The sequence below is a fragment of the Rhinoderma darwinii genome, unplaced genomic scaffold (genome assembly GCF_050947455.1).
Source record: "Rhinoderma darwinii isolate aRhiDar2 unplaced genomic scaffold, aRhiDar2.hap1 Scaffold_3864, whole genome shotgun sequence".
NCBI lineage: Eukaryota > Metazoa > Chordata > Amphibia > Anura > Rhinodermatidae > Rhinoderma > Rhinoderma darwinii.
The window spans coordinates 1-21,534 of NW_027463499.1; the positions used below are offsets into that span (position 1 = coordinate 1).

At 48.8% G+C, this 21,534-nt stretch overlaps 6 non-coding genes and 2 pseudogenes across 6 annotated transcripts; all 8 read right to left on the reverse strand.

Moving 5' to 3' along the window:
- Nucleotides 1–642: 642 nt before the first annotated feature.
- Nucleotides 643–833, reverse strand: LOC142707609 (U2 spliceosomal RNA). The gene has a single exon (XR_012868539.1). It is a non-coding gene; the product is annotated as a U2 spliceosomal RNA (small nuclear RNA).
- Nucleotides 834–2,115: 1,282 nt separating this feature from the next.
- LOC142707621 (U2 spliceosomal RNA) lies at nt 2,116–2,306 on the reverse strand. Its single transcript, XR_012868550.1, has one exon. It is a non-coding gene; the product is annotated as a U2 spliceosomal RNA (small nuclear RNA).
- Nucleotides 2,307–3,588: 1,282 nt separating this feature from the next.
- On the reverse strand, nt 3,589–3,763 carry LOC142707623 (U2 spliceosomal RNA; annotated as a pseudogene).
- Nucleotides 3,764–9,317: 5,554 nt separating this feature from the next.
- Nucleotides 9,318–9,419, reverse strand: LOC142707635 (U2 spliceosomal RNA; annotated as a pseudogene).
- A 1,282-nt stretch (nt 9,420–10,701) lies between these two features.
- LOC142707634 (U2 spliceosomal RNA) lies at nt 10,702–10,892 on the reverse strand. Its single transcript, XR_012868557.1, has one exon. It is a non-coding gene; the product is annotated as a U2 spliceosomal RNA (small nuclear RNA).
- Nucleotides 10,893–12,174: 1,282 nt separating this feature from the next.
- On the reverse strand, nt 12,175–12,365 carry LOC142707642 (U2 spliceosomal RNA). Its single transcript, XR_012868558.1, has one exon. It is a non-coding gene; the product is annotated as a U2 spliceosomal RNA (small nuclear RNA).
- A 1,282-nt stretch (nt 12,366–13,647) lies between these two features.
- Nucleotides 13,648–13,839, reverse strand: LOC142707626 (U2 spliceosomal RNA). The gene has a single exon (XR_012868554.1). It is a non-coding gene; the product is annotated as a U2 spliceosomal RNA (small nuclear RNA).
- Nucleotides 13,840–20,674: 6,835 nt separating this feature from the next.
- Nucleotides 20,675–20,865, reverse strand: LOC142707643 (U2 spliceosomal RNA). Its single transcript, XR_012868559.1, has one exon. It is a non-coding gene; the product is annotated as a U2 spliceosomal RNA (small nuclear RNA).
- Nucleotides 20,866–21,534: the final 669 nt, after the last annotated feature.

Below are 21,534 nucleotides of genomic sequence, written 5' to 3' on the forward strand. Positions count from 1 at the left end.
GCATCCACCAACTTTACAGACAACTTCTCTTTGCTCCTACAACCTCCATCCTTGCACAGTTTGTTATTCTTCCAGGTAACATAGTAACAAATCCAAATTGCTGCTCTCTTTGTAGGCAAGCAAGGGTTTGTTGCAACTGCAATTCTTACTTCTTCTTGAAATGTAGGGACGACAGTACATTCCATCACATCCACCTAGTGTACACAGGTAGGTCCATTGTGGCGGGTAGGCGGCTGGCTGCTTTAATGGCTGTTTGCTGTTCCCCTACTCCACTCCACTCCACTATTTGACTGTGGTGCTGCATCAATCAGTGGCTGGCTCAGGTGCAGCTCTTTAACTTACCTAGGAGGGAGGGAGGGAGGGCGGAGAGAAGACAAGGAAGGTGAATGAGCTGTTCCAATGTGAAATGCCGGAAACACAGAAACACAGAAGACACACACACACACACACACAACAAGAGGTGGCAATGTATTCATTAATTGCATTTAATAAATGAGCTCATTATCACACATGACTGTACAAATGCATTGTCCAACAGGTGTTGAAATAATGGGATTAAAAGGGGAGATCCCTTCAGAAAGACAGAAACAATGGCAAAGAGAAAAAACACTTTTGGAATCTGATTTTAGTCAACACATAAGGGAAGGGTGCACCGGTCCTGGAAATACTGCAATACCAGGTCAATGCGTGGAGTGGACAGAGCAAGCTCTATTTCCATCTCCCTGTTCTAAAAATCCATTTAATATATGGTCCCCAGATAGGGGACGTATCAGATATTAAACTGATAAGAACAGATACTACACTTGATCTTAGCCAAAAGGCCGAGAAGCGATAACCCGAGCGGCCCTTGCCTTGCCCGAGCCTGTCCCATACTGCTGTTCACCCCTTGCAGCGATTCAGCCTACTCCTAGGCAATTCCATGGGGCCCTGCAGGCTCACACACATTTACAGCTACTAAGCGGGAGGTGAATAAAGGCCGGAGAGGAAGCCAGACAGGATTTGCTTCTTTTGCTTGCACCACAATGCAGTGCTGAAAGAGGAGGAATCTACATAAAAACGCCTTCCTGGCAACGCCCAAATGCCCTCCTGCCATGCAGATAAACACTGGCAGCGGCAGCAAGTGCATGCCCACAGCCACCCCTTGTTCCTTCACACCTTGTATCAGCTTTAATCCAGTCCTGTGCTGCCTGCTGAGCAGCACTGAACAACACTGCCTGGGCCCAGGCTTTTATCTCTGAGGCAGGCCCCATTATGATGTCAGAAAGCTGGCTCTGGAATCCTGAGGGCTCCACTATGACACGTGCAAAGTTCCGTCTGAACTTTATATAAGACTGTGAGGCTCAGTCAGTCACTCAGTGTTGCCTGAGAGGGCAACACTGCAACAGCCGGCCGCCAGGCTGTCTTTTTTTTGCACATTTATTTGCCTCCAGGAGGCCACAAGAGGGAGACAAGGGACTGCAAAATGGAAAATAGGCATCCACCAACTTTACAGACAACTTCTCTTTGCTCCTACAACCTCCATCCTTGCACAGTTTGTTATTCTTCCAGGTAACATAGTAACAAATCCAAATTGCTGCTCTCTTTGTAGGCAAGCAAGGGTTTGTTGCAACTGCAATTCTTACTTCTTCTTGAAATGTAGGGACGACAGTACATTCCATCACATCCACCTAGTGTACACAGGTAGGTCCATTGTGGCGGGTAGGCGGCTGGCTGCTTTAATGGCTGTTTGCTGTTCCCCTACTCCACTCCACTCCACTATTTGACTGTGGTGCTGCATCAATCAGTGGCTGGCTCAGGTGCAGCTCTTTAACTTACCTAGGAGGGAGGGAGGGAGGGCGGAGAGAAGACAAGGAAGGTGAATGAGCTGTTCCAATGTGAAATGCCGGAAACACAGAAACACAGAAGACACACACACACACACACACAACAAGAGGTGGCAATGTATTCATTAATTGCATTTAATAAATGAGCTCATTATCACACATGACTGTACAAATGCATTGTCCAACAGGTGTTGAAATAATGGGATTAAAAGGGGAGATCCCTTCAGAAAGACAGAAACAATGGCAAAGAGAAAAAACACTTTTGGAATCTGATTTTAGTCAACACATAAGGGAAGGGTGCACCGGTCCTGGAAATACTGCAATACCAGGTCAATGCGTGGAGTGGACAGAGCAAGCTCTATTTCCATCTCCCTGTTCTAAAAATCCATTTAATATATGGTCCCCAGATAGGGGACGTATCAGATATTAAACTGATAAGAACAGATACTACACTTGATCTTAGCCAAAAGGCCGAGAAGCGATAACCCGAGCGGCCCTTGCCTTGCCCGAGCCTGTCCCATACTGCTGTTCACCCCTTGCAGCGATTCAGCCTACTCCTAGGCAATTCCATGGGGCCCTGCAGGCTCACACACATTTACAGCTACTAAGCGGGAGGTGAATAAAGGCCGGAGAGGAAGCCAGACAGGATTTGCTTCTTTTGCTTGCACCACAATGCAGTGCTGAAAGAGGAGGAATCTACATAAAAACGCCTTCCTGGCAACGCCCAAATGCCCTCCTGCCATGCAGATAAACACTGGCAGCGGCAGCAAGTGCATGCCCACAGCCACCCCTTGTTCCTTCACACCTTGTATCAGCTTTAATCCAGTCCTGTGCTGCCTGCTGAGCAGCACTGAACAACACTGCCTGGGCCCAGGCTTTTATCTCTGAGGCAGGCCCCATTATGATGTCAGAAAGCTGGCTCTGGAATCCTGAGGGCTCCACTATGACACGTGCAAAGTTCCGTCTGAACTTTATATAAGACTGTGAGGCTCAGTCAGTCACTCAGTGTTGCCTGAGAGGGCAACACTGCAACAGCCGGCCGCCAGGCTGTCTTTTTTTTGCACATTTATTTGCCTCCAGGAGGCCACAAGAGGGAGACAAGGGACTGCAAAATGGAAAATAGGCATCCACCAACTTTACAGACAACTTCTCTTTGCTCCTACAACCTCCATCCTTGCACAGTTTGTTATTCTTCCAGGTAACATAGTAACAAATCCAAATTGCTGCTCTCTTTGTAGGCAAGCAAGGGTTTGTTGCAACTGCAATTCTTACTTCTTCTTGAAATGTAGGGACGACAGTACATTCCATCACATCCACCTAGTGTACACAGGTAGGTCCATTGTGGCGGGTAGGCGGCTGGCTGCTTTAATGGCTGTTTGCTGTTCCCCTACTCCACTCCACTCCACTATTTGACTGTGGTGCTGCATCAATCAGTGGCTGGCTCAGGTGCAGCTCTTTAACTTACCTAGGAGGGAGGGAGGGAGGGCGGAGAGAAGACAAGGAAGGTGAATGAGCTGTTCCAATGTGAAATGCCGGAAACACAGAAACACAGAAGACACACACACACACACACACAACAAGAGGTGGCAATGTATTCATTAATTGCATTTAATAAATGAGCTCATTATCACACATGACTGTACAAATGCATTGTCCAACAGGTGTTGAAATAATGGGATTAAAAGGGGAGATCCCTTCAGAAAGACAGAAACAATGGCAAAGAGAAAAAACACTTTTGGAATCTGATTTTAGTCAACACATAAGGGAAGGGTGCACCGGTCCTGGAAATACTGCAATACCAGGTCAATGCGTGGAGTGGACAGAGCAAGCTCTATTTCCATCTCCCTGTTCTAAAAATCCATTTAATATATGGTCCCCAGATAGGGGACGTATCAGATATTAAACTGATAAGAACAGATTTTTTGATTGAAAAATGCTTTATTGACAATCAATCGTCATCATACAAACATTACTGCGACGCAGCGCGAGCCATGAAGCAGCAAATAATAAATAATAACAGTCGTCAAACATAACATGACAGTATAATACACAGTACAGGCTAGCCTATGCTATACATTACACCACATGCTACACTAACATTCTTGCATTCACTAAAGCCAAACAACAAAGCATTACAGACAAGTGATGGGATAGGGGAGTGGGTAGGAGGGGATAGGGAAGCGGGAAATCACAGGCCCGAAGCTTTATTGAAAGACAACACACAAGAAGGGAGAGTGGGGGGAAGGGGAGTATCAGTCCTCTTCCTCATCGACGTCCGGGCTGTCCCAGGTGGAATAGTCTCTGAGCAGGCTGTGGATCAGCCTGCGGCAGTCCTGGACGGACACACTCTCTCTCCGCAAAATCAGACGATTCCTGGCGAACCATATAGCGTCCTTAAAACAGTTCATAAGGCGCCAGGCTTCCTGGATTGCTCCATCCGTGGTATTCCCAGGAAATAGTCCATAAAGTACCGAGCGGTACGACAGTCTGTTCCTGGGAACTGAGTCCTTGAGTTCGTGTTCCAAGGCTTTCAACAGACCCTGTGCAAAGGGGCACTGCCAGAAAATGTGCAAAGATGTTTCCTCCGTGAAGGGGCACCTGGGGCAGTACCGGGTCTTGCACAGGTTGCGGGCATGCATGAATGACCTAAGAGGCAGTCCTCCCTGGATGGCCATCCATGAAATGTCCTTGTGCCCGTTGGTCAACCTGCCAGATGACACGTTAGTCCAAACAGTCTCCAACGTGTCGGCATGAAGCCCTGGAACAAACTCCAGTGAGTCCTTTGCTCTGATGTGCTTGTGGATCGTCTTAGGTTTCCACAAGTCGGGCTTAAGACCCTCCAGTTGATGCTCCCTCACAAACCGGACGACATCTCCGTAGAACCAGGGAGCGTGCCAGTTGTAAGGGAAGGAGCTGTCCCACTTATCCCAGCCAAAACCTCGCCAGAGGGGAAGGAGGAAGTAGCGGGACATGGCCTTGCCCGCAGAGCCGTTTGCTGTCCTCAGAGTCCTACGAACACAGTCACATACAAAAGCGATCCGCAGCAGAGTGGGAATGTCGGGTATACCCTTCCCACCTTTGCGGGGCTCCTTGTACATAACAGTCCGCTTTACTCTGTCCATTTTCGAGCCCCAGATGAAGCGAAACACAGTCCTGGTAATGGCCCTCGAGACCGTTGCAAGAGGGGGCCATGCCTGTGCAGTGTATTGTAGCACAGGCAAGACTTCGTTACGCAGGACCATTGCTTTGCCCTCAATAGTGAGTTGTCTGAGGCTCCACAGTCCGATCCTTTGGTTGACTTTGGCCAAGCGTTCTTCCCACGACTTTAGGGCTGCACCTTCCTTACCGAACCAGACTCCCAGAATTTTGATGAAGTCCGGCTTGATAGTAAACGGGAAGGAGGCAGGAGAAGGCAGGTACCACTTTCCGAAGAGCATGGCTTCCGACTTCCCGCAGTTGACTTTTGCCCCTGAAGCGCGTCCGAACTCCTCACAGGTCTGGACGAGTGCAGTCACCGAACTCTGGTCAGCGCAGAAGACGGTCACGTCGTCCATGTACAGCGAGCATTTGACCTCGAAGTGTCCTGGACCTGGTGCGGTGATCCCTCTGATCTCTCCATTCTGCCGGATAGCCTCTGCGAAGAGCTCTATAACACAAACAAAAAGGAGAGGTGAAAGAGGACAGCCTTGTCTAACCCCCGACGATACAGGAAAGGGGTCAGTCTTCCAGCCGTTCACCAGCACCGAGCTGTAAATGTCGCAATACATCAGGTTAACATACAAACAGAACAACCTGCCAAGCCGCAGCCTACGCAGAGCCTTACCCATGAATTCGTGAGAGACCCGGTCAAAAGCCTTCTCCTGATCCAGACTGACCAGGGCCGCGTGTGTACGGCGGCTTTGCATGTAATGCACCGTGTCCCTCACCAGGGCAAGACTGTCGGCCACCCTACGGCCAGGAATGCCGCAGGTTTGGTCCGATCCGATGATCTGTCCGATGACAACCTTCAGTCTGTTGGTCAATACTTTGGCGAGGATCTTGTAGTCCACGTTCAGGAGAGAGATGGGACGCCAGTTTTTCAGGTCACATCTCTCCCCCTTCCGCTTATACAAGATCGTGATCATGCCTTCTCTCAAGGACGGTGGCATTCTACCCTCCACCACCATCTCCTCATAGAGCTCCAGCAGGTCCGGACAGATCAAGTCCCCCAGCGCTACATAGAGCTCTGCTGGGAGACCATCACTGCCCGGGGTCCTGCCGGGTCTGAAGGATTTAGCGGCAGAGAGCAGTTCCTCCACCGTCAGGGGTACGTCCATAGCCTCCGTACCTGCAGGATCAAGATGATTAGTGATACCTGACAGGAATTTATCGGCGGCTTCGGGGTCAGTGGTTTTCCGGGAGTAGAGGCTTCGGTAGTAGTCTGTGACGACTCCCATCACCTCCTTCTTCCCAGAATGCATGTTTCCGGTCTCATCTCGGAGTTCCTTCAGGGGCGTGTGGCCGGCATGGAGTTTCCTGAAAAAGAACGAGTTACATTTCTCACCCTTCTCCAGGTTCTCCACCTTGGAACGAAAGACAATTCGCTTGGATTCCTCCTCAAAGTGCCTTTTCAGGCCCTTTTTGGCTTCCTCCAGCTCCTTCCTGACGTCCCAGCCGCATTGAAGGAGGTCTTGCAGGGATCGCAGCTGACGCTGCATCTCTCTGAAGTCTCTCTTCCTCTCACACGCCTGTTGACGACTTTTTGCCTGAAAGAAACAACGAAATTCAACTTTAACATATTCCCACCAGTCACAGGTTTTGTCAAAGAAAACTTTATCATTCCTCCAAACAATATAGGCGTCTCTAAGTTCCGCCAGTACCTCTTCTCTTTCCAGCAGGGCACAATTCAGCTTCCAGGAGCCAGGGCCGGGAGGAAAACCGTGGCCGATGGCACCCTGGAAGAGAATGGCCCTGTGGTCAGAGAAGAAGCAGGGGACCATGGAGTGCCCATGCTGCTTGACTGCCCGGGAGGTGAACACAAAGTCAATCCGAGAACGAAGTGAGCCATCGGGTCGGCTCCATGAATAGTTCACAGAGCCGATCCCCATGGAGCCCACAACGTCCTGCAAGGATGCTTCGGTTACCATCTCGATAAGCAGTTTGGAACTGACATCCAGCTTGATTGAAGTGCCGGAACTTCGTCCATCCTCTTCGATGGGGCAGTTGAAGTCCCCGGCCATCACCACTGCCCTAGTGGTGGCGAGCTGGGTCCGCAGGGTCTGGAATAGTTCCAGGCGCTCAGCCTTCATAGGGGGAGCGTACACGTTGATGAGCCTAATCGGCTCTCCCGCCCAGGAACCGTCTACGACCAACAAGCGGCCGCAGACGAGCTCCTGGACAGAGTCAACAGTAAATACGCTTCCCCTAATCAGGATGGCAACCCCTGCAGACTTACAGTCGCCCCCACCAGACCAGTAGGACGGGCCATGGGTCCACTGCCTGGCCAGATGATGGTATGACCTGGAAGAGGGGAGAGTACATTCCTGGAGCATAAATACATCACTCGACTGCTTGGAAAGAAAAGTTAGCACCATCTGACATCTAGTCCTATCTCTAACACTCCTCACATTGAGGCTAAAGATGTTAAGTTTAGCAGCCATGGGGGAGAATAAAGAAGGTTAGTGCAAACGATACACCTTAGTTACCAGTCCGGTCGGGCGGATCCTCCTCTCTGGAGCCTGGCGGGTCCGGAAGATCCAGCAGGCCCTCTGACAAAAATTGTTCCAGGATTGTAGCCACCTGGATGTCTGTTGTGAAGTCGATGACCTCAGGTTCAGACACGAGTTCCTCCACCATCTGCTCCATTTCCTCCTGCTGCGCAAGGGAATCTTCGCAGATTTCCACGACTTGTCTCTTTGAGGACTCAGCAGCTGGGCTGTCCCTCACCTTTCTCTTCCTCTGGATGGCACCTGAGGAGACAAGAGGGGGAAAATCCTCCAGGGAGAGGACTCCAGCAGCTGGAGGGGAAGATGTTAGTGCTGCTGGAGCTGGGGAGAAGGGAGGCTGGGTTGGGAGAGGTGCAGGTGACAGGACCACTGAGATGGGTGGGTAGGAGAAGGTGAGAGCCTCAGTGGGGGTGACAGGGGTTGGGGACGGGGGGTGGGGAGGGCCGGGCGAGGGAGGGTGGGAAGGGTAGGGCGAGGGAGGGCCGGGAGAGGGGGGGGAGGGACTGTCGTCTTCTTACCATCCTTCTTTTTCCCGGTCTTCTGTGCCGCTGGAGCTCTGGCTGGGGCGGGGTTCCCTCTGGCTGGAGCTTTCGCTGCTACAGTTGCCCAGGATCGATCCCTCTTCGGGCAGTCCTTGTAAGAGTGGGCTGCTTGTCCGCAGAGGTTGCACATTGTCCGTTTCGGGCAGTCTTTGGTCTCGTGTCCTGTTACCCGGCAGTTCTTGCAGGCGTCCTCCTTGCAGTCCTTCACCGAATGACCCTTCTTGCTGCATCTCCTGCAGATCTGCGGCATGTCCGGGTAGTAGATGAGGCCGTAGGAGTTGCCCAGCGAGAATGACTGGGGCAGGTGCTGGAGGCCGTCTTCCGCGCTCGAATCCTTGTTCAGTCGGACGATTACCGACCACTTGCCAGTCCAGAAGCCGAGTCCGTTCAGGATGTGGGTGGGTTCCCTCACCACTGTGCAGAACCGCTTCAGGAGCGTGGTGATGTCTTTGCCGGGGGTGTGTGGGTTCCGCATTGAGACCGTCACCCGCCTTTCCTCTCTTTGGACAGGGCAGTTGCCCACAAAGCGAGAGAAAGGGGATTCAGGCCTCGCCGCTTTCACCATCTCCCAGTACCTTCTGCAGATGTTGATCGAAGCGAAGGTCACGAAGAACATCCCGGTCATGAAGGCCTGGATACTGATGGTCTCCGGCTTAGCGAAGCCCTGATCCAGGAGCATCTTCTGGCAGAACACTTCTTCCGTCATGTCCGGCACTCTCCCGTCCACCTCCTTGAGCTTCAGGGCCACCGTCTGCTTCATCCAGGGCTCCAGGGTTGGAGCAGCCTGGTTCGGCTTCCTGGTGGCCTGTTGGCTTGAGGAGGCTTCAGGAGGAGATGTCCTGGCCTGGGCCTGCTCACCTGGTCCATCTGCCTTCTCCTTCTGGGTGGCAGGGTTGCTGGTTGAGGCCATGGCTTCTTCCAGCTGTTCCTGTCGCTTGGGGAGGATCTTCGATAGCTCTTTCCCGAAGGGGGCGGAGCTATGCAAATCTTCTCCTTGCTGGCCGAGGTTCTTCCACGAAATTTCTTCCGCAGCGGTTCCTCGTCGAGCTTCTTCTTCTGCGGCCGAGCTTCTTCGAAGATCCCCTTCAGCAGCGGCTCTTCTCCGAAGTTCTCCTTCTTCTTCCCGGCAGCGATCTCCCGGAGCTTCTTCCTCGATGGCGGCTTCTCCCTTCTGGATCGTCGTCTTCGCTGGTTCTTCTCCGCAGTTCGTCGCCGGCTTCGTCTGGAACGCTCTTGGATCGCTAAGCTAGTGTTTATAGCCCCCAGTGGTTCTCCGAGCTATCTATCCTTACAAGGACTGATAAGAACAGATACTACACTTGATCTTAGCCAAAAGGCCGAGAAGCGATAACCCGAGCGGCCCTTGCCTTGCCCGAGCCTGTCCCATACTGCTGTTCACCCCTTGCAGCGATTCAGCCTACTCCTAGGCAATTCCATGGGGCCCTGCAGGCTCACACACATTTACAGCTACTAAGCGGGAGGTGAATAAAGGCCGGAGAGGAAGCCAGACAGGATTTGCTTCTTTTGCTTGCACCACAATGCAGTGCTGAAAGAGGAGGAATCTACATAAAAACGCCTTCCTGGCAACGCCCAAATGCCCTCCTGCCATGCAGATAAACACTGGCAGCGGCAGCAAGTGCATGCCCACAGCCACCCCTTGTTCCTTCACACCTTGTATCAGCTTTAATCCAGTCCTGTGCTGCCTGCTGAGCAGCACTGAACAACACTGCCTGGGCCCAGGCTTTTATCTCTGAGGCAGGCCCCATTATGATGTCAGAAAGCTGGCTCTGGAATCCTGAGGGCTCCACTATGACACGTGCAAAGTTCCGTCTGAACTTTATATAAGACTGTGAGGCTCAGTCAGTCACTCAGTGTTGCCTGAGAGGGCAACACTGCAACAGCCGGCCGCCAGGCTGTCTTTTTTTTGCACATTTATTTGCCTCCAGGAGGCCACAAGAGGGAGACAAGGGACTGCAAAATGGAAAATAGGCATCCACCAACTTTACAGACAACTTCTCTTTGCTCCTACAACCTCCATCCTTGCACAGTTTGTTATTCTTCCAGGTAACATAGTAACAAATCCAAATTGCTGCTCTCTTTGTAGGCAAGCAAGGGTTTGTTGCAACTGCAATTCTTACTTCTTCTTGAAATGTAGGGACGACAGTACATTCCATCACATCCACCTAGTGTACACAGGTAGGTCCATTGTGGCGGGTAGGCGGCTGGCTGCTTTAATGGCTGTTTGCTGTTCCCCTACTCCACTCCACTCCACTATTTGACTGTGGTGCTGCATCAATCAGTGGCTGGCTCAGGTGCAGCTCTTTAACTTACCTAGGAGGGAGGGAGGGAGGGCGGAGAGAAGACAAGGAAGGTGAATGAGCTGTTCCAATGTGAAATGCCGGAAACACAGAAACACAGAAGACACACACACACACACACACAACAAGAGGTGGCAATGTATTCATTAATTGCATTTAATAAATGAGCTCATTATCACACATGACTGTACAAATGCATTGTCCAACAGGTGTTGAAATAATGGGATTAAAAGGGGAGATCCCTTCAGAAAGACAGAAACAATGGCAAAGAGAAAAAACACTTTTGGAATCTGATTTTAGTCAACACATAAGGGAAGGGTGCACCGGTCCTGGAAATACTGCAATACCAGGTCAATGCGTGGAGTGGACAGAGCAAGCTCTATTTCCATCTCCCTGTTCTAAAAATCCATTTAATATATGGTCCCCAGATAGGGGACGTATCAGATATTAAACTGATAAGAACAGATACTACACTTGATCTTAGCCAAAAGGCCGAGAAGCGATAACCCGAGCGGCCCTTGCCTTGCCCGAGCCTGTCCCATACTGCTGTTCACCCCTTGCAGCGATTCAGCCTACTCCTAGGCAATTCCATGGGGCCCTGCAGGCTCACACACATTTACAGCTACTAAGCGGGAGGTGAATAAAGGCCGGAGAGGAAGCCAGACAGGATTTGCTTCTTTTGCTTGCACCACAATGCAGTGCTGAAAGAGGAGGAATCTACATAAAAACGCCTTCCTGGCAACGCCCAAATGCCCTCCTGCCATGCAGATAAACACTGGCAGCGGCAGCAAGTGCATGCCCACAGCCACCCCTTGTTCCTTCACACCTTGTATCAGCTTTAATCCAGTCCTGTGCTGCCTGCTGAGCAGCACTGAACAACACTGCCTGGGCCCAGGCTTTTATCTCTGAGGCAGGCCCCATTATGATGTCAGAAAGCTGGCTCTGGAATCCTGAGGGCTCCACTATGACACGTGCAAAGTTCCGTCTGAACTTTATATAAGACTGTGAGGCTCAGTCAGTCACTCAGTGTTGCCTGAGAGGGCAACACTGCAACAGCCGGCCGCCAGGCTGTCTTTTTTTTGCACATTTATTTGCCTCCAGGAGGCCACAAGAGGGAGACAAGGGACTGCAAAATGGAAAATAGGCATCCACCAACTTTACAGACAACTTCTCTTTGCTCCTACAACCTCCATCCTTGCACAGTTTGTTATTCTTCCAGGTAACATAGTAACAAATCCAAATTGCTGCTCTCTTTGTAGGCAAGCAAGGGTTTGTTGCAACTGCAATTCTTACTTCTTCTTGAAATGTAGGGACGACAGTACATTCCATCACATCCACCTAGTGTACACAGGTAGGTCCATTGTGGCGGGTAGGCGGCTGGCTGCTTTAATGGCTGTTTGCTGTTCCCCTACTCCACTCCACTCCACTATTTGACTGTGGTGCTGCATCAATCAGTGGCTGGCTCAGGTGCAGCTCTTTAACTTACCTAGGAGGGAGGGAGGGAGGGCGGAGAGAAGACAAGGAAGGTGAATGAGCTGTTCCAATGTGAAATGCCGGAAACACAGAAACACAGAAGACACACACACACACACACACAACAAGAGGTGGCAATGTATTCATTAATTGCATTTAATAAATGAGCTCATTATCACACATGACTGTACAAATGCATTGTCCAACAGGTGTTGAAATAATGGGATTAAAAGGGGAGATCCCTTCAGAAAGACAGAAACAATGGCAAAGAGAAAAAACACTTTTGGAATCTGATTTTAGTCAACACATAAGGGAAGGGTGCACCGGTCCTGGAAATACTGCAATACCAGGTCAATGCGTGGAGTGGACAGAGCAAGCTCTATTTCCATCTCCCTGTTCTAAAAATCCATTTAATATATGGTCCCCAGATAGGGGACGTATCAGATATTAAACTGATAAGAACAGATACTACACTTGATCTTAGCCAAAAGGCCGAGAAGCGATAACCCGAGCGGCCCTTGCCTTGCCCGAGCCTGTCCCATACTGCTGTTCACCCCTTGCAGCGATTCAGCCTACTCCTAGGCAATTCCATGGGGCCCTGCAGGCTCACACACATTTACAGCTACTAAGCGGGAGGTGAATAAAGGCCGGAGAGGAAGCCAGACAGGATTTGCTTCTTTTGCTTGCACCACAATGCAGTGCTGAAAGAGGAGGAATCTACATAAAAACGCCTTCCTGGCAACGCCCAAATGCCCTCCTGCCATGCAGATAAACACTGGCAGCGGCAGCAAGTGCATGCCCACAGCCACCCCTTGTTCCTTCACACCTTGTATCAGCTTTAATCCAGTCCTGTGCTGCCTGCTGAGCAGCACTGAACAACACTGCCTGGGCCCAGGCTTTTATCTCTGAGGCAGGCCCCATTATGATGTCAGAAAGCTGGCTCTGGAATCCTGAGGGCTCCACTATGACACGTGCAAAGTTCCGTCTGAACTTTATATAAGACTGTGAGGCTCAGTCAGTCACTCAGTGTTGCCTGAGAGGGCAACACTGCAACAGCCGGCCGCCAGGCTGTCTTTTTTTTGCACATTTATTTGCCTCCAGGAGGCCACAAGAGGGAGACAAGGGACTGCAAAATGGAAAATAGGCATCCACCAACTTTACAGACAACTTCTCTTTGCTCCTACAACCTCCATCCTTGCACAGTTTGTTATTCTTCCAGGTAACATAGTAACAAATCCAAATTGCTGCTCTCTTTGTAGGCAAGCAAGGGTTTGTTGCAACTGCAATTCTTACTTCTTCTTGAAATGTAGGGACGACAGTACATTCCATCACATCCACCTAGTGTACACAGGTAGGTCCATTGTGGCGGGTAGGCGGCTGGCTGCTTTAATGGCTGTTTGCTGTTCCCCTACTCCACTCCACTCCACTATTTGACTGTGGTGCTGCATCAATCAGTGGCTGGCTCAGGTGCAGCTCTTTAACTTACCTAGGAGGGAGGGAGGGAGGGCGGAGAGAAGACAAGGAAGGTGAATGAGCTGTTCCAATGTGAAATGCCGGAAACACAGAAACACAGAAGACACACACACACACACACACAACAAGAGGTGGCAATGTATTCATTAATTGCATTTAATAAATGAGCTCATTATCACACATGACTGTACAAATGCATTGTCCAACAGGTGTTGAAATAATGGGATTAAAAGGGGAGATCCCTTCAGAAAGACAGAAACAATGGCAAAGAGAAAAAACACTTTTGGAATCTGATTTTAGTCAACACATAAGGGAAGGGTGCACCGGTCCTGGAAATACTGCAATACCAGGTCAATGCGTGGAGTGGACAGAGCAAGCTCTATTTCCATCTCCCTGTTCTAAAAATCCATTTAATATATGGTCCCCAGATAGGGGACGTATCAGATATTAAACTGATAAGAACAGATAAGGTTTCAACAAAGTTTTTTATTGGCAAAAATAATATATTTTACAGACTTTTTTTTAAAATTGAAACCACAAGATAAAATCAACAGCATAATACATGAATATTCATACATTTAAATGAATACAAAAGTAATAATAATAAGACCATTAATACAGATGTTATAATAAAAGTACAGAACAATAGCAGGATAAAATTTATACAGGGCATAAAAGACATAAAAGAATAAAACCATTTTTATTTACAATGTTATGGTATTCCACATTTGCAAACACCACATGGATGTTGCTTCTTTTACCCCTAGCTGCTTTTTGTCCCTAAGATAATAAATATACATTTCACTTAGGGCATATTTCACACAATTTTTAACGTCAATAAAATCATGTTTAAAAAGCAGAATGTTCCTAACCTTCCAAATGGCATTCTTAAAACAGTTTAAAATGATCCAACAGACCATTTGCTGTTTAAAACTTGGGCAGTTAAAAAGACCATAAAACACGTATTCAAATTTAAGATCTTTAAGACCGCAGGCCCATTTCAGCAATGGGCCTACCTTCCTCCAAACCTCCTGTGCATATGGGCAGTTCCAAAACAGGTGCATTATCGTCTCGTCGTCACCACACCTGTCTCTCGGGCACTTGGCTCTCGCCACCAGTCCTCGCCTATGCTGGAATTCACGAGTAGGGAGGCACTGGTGAACGATTGCCCAGGCAAGGTCCTTGTGCACATTTGCCATAAATTTCCCGAAAACGTTCCGCCACACCACCTTGGACCTTGCCTGTGAGAAATTTGAAACTGCCAGTGTATCCTCCTGCCGCCTACAGGAGAGTGACACTTTTTTCTGGTCCCCCAATATGTCAGGCTCCAATTCTTGGAGACCTAGGAGCCTGACAGTTTTTTCGAGCACCGCATATTGTTTTGGGGGACACAGAAGCACAGGAGAATTCAAAGGGACACGAAACCATCGTTTAAAAATCATGCCCGTAGCGTACTTTAAAAAGTAGCTAAAAATACCATCAGAATTATACATTTTAAAACAGAAGCAAAAGTATTTAATGTAAAAGAAGTTAAAAAGGTTAGGAACATCTCTCCCGCCATTGTCCTTACATCTGTACATAAAATCACGTTTTAGTTTTTCCATTTTGGAACCCCATAAAAACATAAAACAGATCCTGGTCACTTTTTTAATATATAAAATTGTTGGAGGGAAAACCATAGCTACATAAAGCATTATGGGTAATAAAACAGATTTAATTATTAAAACTTTTCCCTCCATGGTGAGATTTCTCAAATTCCACATTAAAACCTTTTTTTCCATTTTGGCAATTACTGAATCCCAATTGGGTCTCCCATCGTTTTCTTGATTAAAAACAATTCCTAAAATTTTTATCTGATCCTGCTGCATGTTAACTCCTGGTGTCACAGAGGAATCCCATACACCAGTATAAAAACAGTCACACTTATCAACGTTTAATTTAAAACCAGAGGCTTCACAAAAAAAGCCGGTGTTCCTCAATGCCCGTCTCATAGAAGCGGCGTCTGGGCATAGGACGGTGGCGTCATCCATATAGCCTAGGATTTTTACCTGGTTCCCCCTTCCTCCAGGTATGGGCACGCCTCTGATGACTTTATCATCTCTTATTAGGGTGAACAGAGGTTCTATGGCACAAATAAAAAGGAGCGGAGACAACGGGCACCCCTGTTTCACCCCTGATAAAAGAGGAACACCTTTAGTTAAAAATCCGTTGATAGAAATTTGGCTAAAACAGGATCGATATAAAAGCTTAATACGTGTTAAAATAATTTCAGGAACAGCCATCTTTTTAAGAACCATAAAAAGATATTCATGGGAGACCCGGTCAAAAGCCTTCTCGAAATCTAAGGATAAAATAGCAAGGCTTTGACCCCTTTCTTTAAAATACCAAATGATGTCACGTAAAATATTCAGGGACTCAGTAATTGACCTCCCAGGTACCCCACATACCTGGTTTGGATGGATTAATTTATGAATAAAAGGTTTAAAACGGATTGTTATTAGTTTAGCTAAAATTTTACAATCAACGTTTAAAAGAGTAATAGGGCGCCAGTTTTTTAACTGGTCCCTCTCACCTTTTTTAAAAATTAAGGACACAATCCCCCTCCTCCAGGAAGGGGGCAGCTCTTCAGTAATAAAAACTTCCTTATACAATAAAAACATGTCATTCTTTAAAATTTCCCAAAAAGCATGATAAAATTCGATGGGCAGACCATCTTCCCCAGGAGCTTTCCCATTAGAAAAACTTTTAAAAGCAAATAAAAGTTCCTCCAAGGTAATATTACGGGATAAAACTTCCTGGTCTAAAATATCTAGCTTGGCATCAAGGGAATTAAGAACATGTTCTAAAAAGGAAGGATCAATATTTTTCTTGTTAAAAAGAGATTGGTAGAAATTAAAAGCAGAATTTAAAATGCCGACCATAGTGGTTTCTCCTTCAAGGTTTAAAATGACATCTCGTTTATCCATTACCTTTTTGAAGAAGAACCGGGAACACTTCTCGCCATCCTCGAGGTGCTTTACATGTGAATTAAAAATTATTTGTTTCCCTTTCTCTTCTATGGCATATTTTATTTCAGCTTTAAGATTTAAGATATCATCATCAACATCCATACCAATCTCCTTCAATTTAAAAAGTACATGTAAACGTTTATTAAGAACATAAAACCATTGTTTTTTCTCTTTTGCTTTCTTCTTACCTGCTCGAATAAAAAAAGCTCTGATTTTGGGTTTAATGCCCTCCCACCAGTGTAGCATAGGCTGACTGGGCGCTCTATGGGACTGCCAACACTGGTAGGTCCGCACAAACTCCTCTTTAATGATGGGGTCCTCCAGGAGTGTGGTGTTTAGTCTCCAGGGACCCCTACAAGCTTTTTGCTCTCCCTCTAGCTCCAGGTGCACTGAAAGGAGCTTGTGATCAGATAAAATATTTGTTAAAAGCAAACATTTTTTGGGAATAAAACTATTAGAAGTGAAAATAAAATCAATTCTGGAGCTCACTCTTCCATTGGACCAGGTGGGGCCTGGGTCCGCAGGCAAGAGTTCCCTCCAGCAATCTTTCAATTTAAAATCACCAATAAAATTCTTGAGCAGGTAAGAAGTACGGTCAATTTTTCGATTAAAATCCCCACCCTGGCGGTGTTCTCCATCTCGCACACAGTTAAAATCACCACCCACCAGCAGGGGGGTAGACCCAACACAAAACAATGGTAAAATCTCTAATAGTTCTGCCCTCTCCTGTTTGGTAGGAGGGGCATAAACGTTTAAAACACGAATTAAAGTTCCATTAAAAAGCAAATGTATTAAAATAGCTCTGCCGGGCATGATTTCAGTCACTGTTTGGATGGAGATAAAACGACCTCGGCAGAGCAATCCAACCCCCGCAGAGCGACAGTCATTTCCACCAGACCAGACTGAGGGGCCTAGTTTCCAGTCCATCTTTAAATCTTGATATTCCAAGTCATTAGGGATTCCACATTCTTGAAGCAGGCAAAGGTCAAAGTCCACAGTCTCTAAAAATGAAAATAAAGCAGTCCTGCGGACAGGGCTCTTTAGGGACCTCACATTTAGTGAGGCGACTTTGATAGGAACCAACATAGTCTTAGTTGAGGTCAGGGTCCGAACCAGAAGAGTCGTACTCGGAGATCAGCTGCGAGTCTGGACCCCCTTTTTGAGGGGTCAATAAATCTTGGATGTTGGTAGGGTCAGAGCCAGATACGTGGGCGGCTCCAACCCCCACACTGCTCTCATCCGAACTCCGATAGGCAGCTTTCCTCCGAACTCCGGACTCCTCTTCCTCTCGCTGTCTCTTTGCAGAATGGCTCCTATCCATCTCCTCGAAGTCGCTCTCACCCATCTCTGGCCCCTGGCTGAAGATATCGCTGATGTCCTTCCTGGGCAGCTGCACAGGGGCCTGTGAGGTCCCATCGCTCTTGGCAACCTTTGCCTGCTTACGGGGAGCCTTCATCGCAAGCCCCTCCACAACCGCAGTGGAGGAACTTTGCTCCGACCCCCCCGTTGACCGGAAATGGTCAAAACGAGGCTCCAATCCAGCATATTTTAGGGTTTTCTTAATGGAGCCCTCGTCTGACACAGAGTGTCTCCGCTCCATGCCCACACTCTTGGGACAGGCGTCAGGTCCTACTGCAGAACCTACGGAGCCACGACGCCTGTCGCTAACCACTGCCTCAACAGGGTCCACTGCAGGCGGAGCAGAGGACCTGTTTGCAGAGGTGCCGGTCAACTTATGTCCAGCAGAGTCAGAATTCCTCCTGCTCTGCCTGGACCCGGTGGAATCCCTATGGCCGTCCCTCGAGGCTGACATCGGTGGGCCCCCCGATGGAGCTGTGAAGGACTTTGGCCTGGACCCCTCAGTCGTCAATGCTCGTTTTGGGGCATTACCAGCGGCGTCTGCACATGTTGCAAACTGCCGCTCTGGCCCTGGTCTGGGTGGCCCAGATTTCGCTCTGCGGGGGCAATCTTTAAAAGCATGCCCAGTCATGCCGCACAGATTGCACAACACCTCGGAACTGCATTTTGCCGCTACGTGTCCAACCTGGCCACACCTGTTACACTGCACCACATGGGGCCGGTCACAATGTTCTCTGGTGTGGCCATATCTCAAGCAGTTCCGGCAGGCTATTGGCATCTGGGGGTAAAATAGGAATCCTCGATTCTTCCCAATGGCAAAGTTCTGGGGTGGGTGATGTAAGCCTCCAATGCCATTGGGATCCTGGCGGAACTTCACCCAATATTTTCTTTTGCCATTCCAGAAGCTCTGGGTGTTCAAGATTTTATGTGAGAAGCGGACCTCCCTGCAGTAACGACTGAGGAAGGTTTCAATGTCACACTCTGAGACAAATGGACTGAACATGCACATCACGAGCGGGACTTCTTCCTCCCCGTAGAGGAATAAAAAGTTCAGTCCATTTAGCCGCTCCTCACTCTGGTCCGCATCAGACAATCTTTTGTGCATGTTGTCGCAACATGCCGCGGCCGTAAAGGATACGGTGTACCGACCGCGGCTTTCCTGGTCGTTGAGACACAGGATGTCCGCCCGCTTGAGCCCCAGGAAGTCCAGCAGAATCACCTCCACAATGAAGCGAAGGTTCTTCCGCTGGCGATGGCCTTCTTCCACCTCGATGCGGACGGACTGGCGCAACCGGGTGTCCCCGGATGCAAATCCAAATGTATATGGCATTTTCAGTGCCTGGGGGCTAAGCCTGTCCCTTATAGCAGCAAGGGCTCAGATTCCACAATTAAGTGGAACCCTCCCCCAAGGCCAAGGATTAGGGTACCCCAGACACCTACGAAGCCCGATAAACGCCCTCGGAACGCTCTTAGAAAAACGCCTCAAGGCCGGTTGACCTCTTGGGTAAGGCGCGATCGCAACTCGTTGTCCGGGGGCTAAGCCCACTCCCCAAATAGCAGCAAGGGGGTGAAGTCTCTCTGTGAAAAGAGACGATCCCCCAAGGCCAAGGAGCAGGGTACCCCGGACACCTCCCAACAAAACCAGATGCAGAAATACTACACCTGATCTTGCCAAAAGGCCGAGAAGCGATAACCCGAGCGGCCCTTGCCTTGCCCGAGCCTGTCCCATACTGCTGTTCACCCCTTGCAGCGATTCAGCCTACTCCTAGGCAATTCCATGGGGCCCTGCAGGCTCACACACATTTACAGCTACTAAGCGGGAGGTGAATAAAGGCCGGAGAGGAAGCCAGACAGGATTTGCTTCTTTTGCTTGCACCACAATGCAGTGCTGAAAGAGGAGGAATCTACATAAAAACGCCTTCCTGGCAACGCCCAAATGCCCTCCTGCCATGCAGATAAACACTGGCAGCGGCAGCAAGTGCATGCCCACAGCCACCCCTTGTTCCTTCACACCTTGTATCAGCTTTAATCCAGTCCTGTGCTGCCTGCTGAGCAGCACTGAACAACACTGCCTGGGCCCAGGCTTTTATCTCTGAGGCAGGCCCCATTATGATGTCAGAAAGCTGGCTCTGGAATCCTGAGGGCTCCACTATGACACGTGCAAAGTTCCGTCTGAACTTTATATAAGACTGTGAGGCTCAGTCAGTCACTCAGTGTTGCCTGAGAGGGCAACACTGCAACAGCCGGCCGCCAGGCTGTCTTTTTTTTGCACATTTATTTGCCTCCAGGAGGCCACAAGAGGGAGACAAGGGACTGCAAAATGGAAAATAGGCATCCACCAACTTTACAGACAACTTCTCTTTGCTCCTACAACCTCCATCCTTGCACAGTTTGTTATTCTTCCAGGTAACATAGTAACAAATCCAAATTGCTGCTCTCTTTGTAGGCAAGCAAGGGTTTGTTGCAACTGCAATTCTTACTTCTTCTTGAAATGTAGGGACGACAGTACATTCCATCACATCCACCTAGTGTACACAGGTAGGTCCATTGTGGCGGGTAGGCGGCTGGCTGCTTTAATGGCTGTTTGCTGTTCCCCTACTCCACTCCACTCCACTATTTGACTGTGGTGCTGCATCAATCAGTGGCTGGCTCAGGTGCAGCTCTTTAACTTACCTAGGAGGGAGGGAGGGAGGGCGGAGAGAAGACAAGGAAGGTGAATGAGCTGTTCCAATGTGAAATGCCGGAAACACAGAAACACAGAAGACACACACACACACACACACAACAAGAGGTGGCAATGTATTCATTAATTGCATTTAATAAATGAGCTCATTATCACACATGACTGTACAAATGCATTGTCCAACAGGTGTTGAAATAATGGGATTAAAAGGGGAGATCCCTTCAGAAAGACAGAAACAATGGCAAAGAGAAAAAACACTTTTGGAATCTGATTTTAGTCAACACATAAGGGAAGGGTGCACCGGTCCTGGAAATACTGCAATACCAGGTCAATGCGTGGAGTGGACAGAGCAAGCTCTATTTCCATCTCCCTGTTCTAAAAATCCATTTAATATATGGTCCCCAGATAGGGGACGTATCAGATATTAAACTGATAAGAACAGATACTACACTTGATCTTAGCCAAAAGGCCGAGAAGCGATAACCCGAGCGGCCCTTGCCTTGCCCGAGCCTGTCCCATACTGCTGTTCACCCCTTGCAGCGATTCAGCCTACTCCTAGGCAATTCCATGGGGCCCTGCAGGCTCACACACATTTACAGCTACTAAGCGGGAGGTGAATAAAGGCCGGAGAGGAAGCCAGACAGGATTTGCTTCTTTTGCTTGCACCACAATGCAGTGCTGAAAGAGGAGGAATCTACATAAAAACGCCTTCCTGGCAACGCCCAAATGCCCTCCTGCCATGCAGATAAACACTGGCAGCGGCAGCAAGTGCATGCCCACAGCCACCCCTTGTTCCTTCACACCTTGTATCAGCTTTAATCCAGTCCTGTGCTGCCTGCTGAGCAGCACTGAACAACACTGCCTGGGCCCAGGCTTTTATCTCTGAGGCAGGCCCCATTATGATGTCAGAAAGCTGGCTCTGGAATCCTGAGGGCTCCACTATGACACGTGCAAAGTTCCGTCTGAACTTTATATAAGACTGTGAGGCTCAGTCAGTCACTCAGTGTTGCCTGAGAGGGCAACACTGCAACAGCCGGCCGCCAGGCTGTCTTTTTTTTGCACATTTATTTGCCTCCAGGAGGCCACAAGAGGGAGACAAGGGACTGCAAAATGGAAAATAGGCATCCACCAACTTTACAGACAACTTCTC